The sequence below is a fragment of the Alosa pseudoharengus genome, unplaced genomic scaffold (genome assembly GCF_046254945.1).
Source record: "Alosa pseudoharengus isolate Yale_2024_CS ecotype anadromous, Long Island Sound unplaced genomic scaffold, YU_APseudo_1.1 YU_APseudo_1.1_scf_16, whole genome shotgun sequence".
NCBI lineage: Eukaryota > Metazoa > Chordata > Actinopteri > Clupeiformes > Clupeidae > Alosa > Alosa pseudoharengus.
Genome location: NW_027468630.1, coordinates 14,177,856 through 14,180,355, shown reverse-complemented (window position 1 = coordinate 14,180,355; position 2,500 = coordinate 14,177,856). Strand labels below are relative to the sequence as shown.

The 2,500-nt window shown below is 45.3% G+C and overlaps 1 protein-coding gene across 1 annotated transcript in view; it reads left to right on the top strand.

Annotated features, from left to right (window-relative positions):
* Positions 1 to 1,906, top strand: part of csf1ra (colony stimulating factor 1 receptor, a) — a 19,701-nt gene extending 17,795 nt beyond the window's left edge. Inside the window, exon 21 of the mRNA XM_076287175.1 lies at positions 1 to 1,906. This exon is cut by the window's left edge and continues 843 nt beyond it. The gene's annotated coding sequence lies outside the window, so the exon portion shown is untranslated.
* Positions 1,907 to 2,500: the final 594 nt, after the last annotated feature.

Below are 2,500 nucleotides of genomic sequence, written 5' to 3'. Positions count from 1 at the left end.
AATCTAAAGTGGATCTGGAGCCAATCTGAATTCAATCTAGAGTGGATCTGAATTTGCTGAAGCTCAGGGGGGTCAGGTGTTCTCCATTCCTTTTTCTCTACTGCATTCTGTGTGTTTGACCCTCTGGACACATGTGTGTGTGAGACATCCATCTTTAGATAAATCAGAATAGTAGAGGTTCTGGGAACTAGTCTTACTCACACCGGAGTTTCCTTCTCATTGCCCGAACAAGTACATCTTTTTTATTTCTGTCTGTGTGTGTGTGTGTGTGTGTGTGAGAGAGAGAGAGTGTGTGTGGGTGGGTGTGTGTGTGGTTCCTCCTTTGCTTTCTGTCTGACTGGAGTGGACCCATCCTCTTCCTTCTAATTTGAATCGGTCAGATGCAAGAGACTTGACCAGACATACTTCACCACACCTTCTAGTTGCCATGATTTTAACACAGAGCCTTTGCAGGGCACAGATTTGACAGTACTGAGGCCTCTATCCTAGAACTGAAGCCTGGGAAATAATGTTTTTGTTTGGTTGCTATGGTTTTCTGTGATGTAGCACTCAGCGGATACTGCCAAATGACCACTAACTGACCTCGTCACTGGACCTCAAGTCTTTCTCTTAGGGTCAGGATGTCGTAATCTCTTTAACTCATGAAGCTGCAGAGTTGCAGTATGTAGCCACGCTGATCAGACCTGTGTCACTGGCAGGGAGTCTGTAGCCATCTGTAGCAATCTCACCCTTTGAGGGCAGGTCATCAGACCAGCCTGCACCCCACACAGCATCTCACTGGGGTGAGTCTTGTCACTGGTCAGTCTGTAGCAATCTCACCCTTTGAGGGCAATTCAATTATTTTGTCCCCGAGGGGCAATTTCCCTATGCAGGCATAGTGACATATAAGACATAAAACAACATATAAGACAGGACAAAAGAAAGAACAGGACAGACCGGTCATTAGACCGGTCTGCACCCCACAGCATCTCACTGGGGGGAGTCTTGTTGCTGTTGAATCTGTAGCAATCTCACCCTTGAGGTCAGATCATCAGCACCCCACAGCATCTCACTGCTCTAAAGGTGTCTTAGGGGTGAGTGTTATCGCTGTTGAATTTGGAAAACTATCTAATATATCAACTTCACTGATGATGGGTACAAGTTTGAAATGCTGCCTCAACGTCAGTCTTTTTCTTCAGACTTGCTCTTAGCGTACTTTTTTTCTAATTTACTTTTGCGAGCCCAGGGCTCCCTTGAAAGAGATGCTAGATCTCAATGAGACTCAGCGGGTTAAATGAAATAATAAATAAAATTAAAAACAGAAAAATGATTTGAGTTGTAGAGCAGTAGCCCCCGTCTCCTGTGTGTCTGTCTAAAGGAGGTGGGCTGTAGCGGTCATCTCTGAGTCCAGTGTGTGTTGTAGAAGACGCCATCATGCCAGTCTCACAGATGGTGAGTTTGTAGAATTTTGTGCGCCAGGCTTGCTGGGCCTAGGGTCAGGAGGTCATGATGGGTAGTGTGGGCATTCTGCCACGCCCCTGGGGTCAGGAGGTCATGATGGGTAGTGTGGGCATTCTGCCACGCCCCTGGGGTCAGGAGGTCATGATGGGTAGTGTGGGCATTCTGCCACGCCCCTGGGGTCAGGAGGTCATGATGGTGATTGTATATTTTTGCAATTTGTCTGGAGACTGCTGGTGTGTAATCCTCAAAATCATGTATCTATCAAACTATATTCTTATTCACATGTTAATGAAATGATAATGTATTCTTTCCAACTGTATTCTTCCACATGTTAATGAAATGAAATGTTCAATATAAATCCTCTTCGATATAAAGTTTATAGCTCTATTCAGTTTTGTACCAACCATTAAAGCTGGTTTCGTTGTATTCTGTGCAATGACATTAAATAATTCTATTCTATTCTAAAGCCGGTTTCCTCTGGCTTCACATACTCCTGCATCTGTCTGACCAAGCAGTACGCACTACACATCCCCTGGCTGATGCGTGGAATACGAGACAAGAGAGGAAGAGAAGGATAGGATATATAGGGACAATATAGTTAGGATGGGACAGAGAGAGAGAGAGAGGAGGAGAGAGAGGAAGAAGCATAGAGTTAGGATGGGATGGAGAGAGAGAAGGATAGAGATAGGATGGGATGGAGAGAGAGAGAGAGGAAGAGAAGGATAGAGTTAGGATGAGATGGAGAGAGAGAGAAGGGGAGAGAAAAGGATAGAGTTAGGATGGGATGGAGAGAGAGGAAGAGAAAGATAGTTAGGATGGAGAGGGAGAGAAGGATAGAGTTAGGATGGGATGGAGAGAGAGGGAGAGAGAAGGATATTTAGGATGTGATGGAGAGAGAGAGGAAGAAGGATAGAGTTAGGATGGGATGGAGAGAGAGGAAGAGAAGGAGAGAGCGAGAGGAAGAGACGGAGAGAGAGAGAGAGAGAGAGAGAGATTGAGCAATCCCAAAGCAGGAAGGAACTGAATAAACGTAAATCTTTCCATAACCACAGAAACTGCT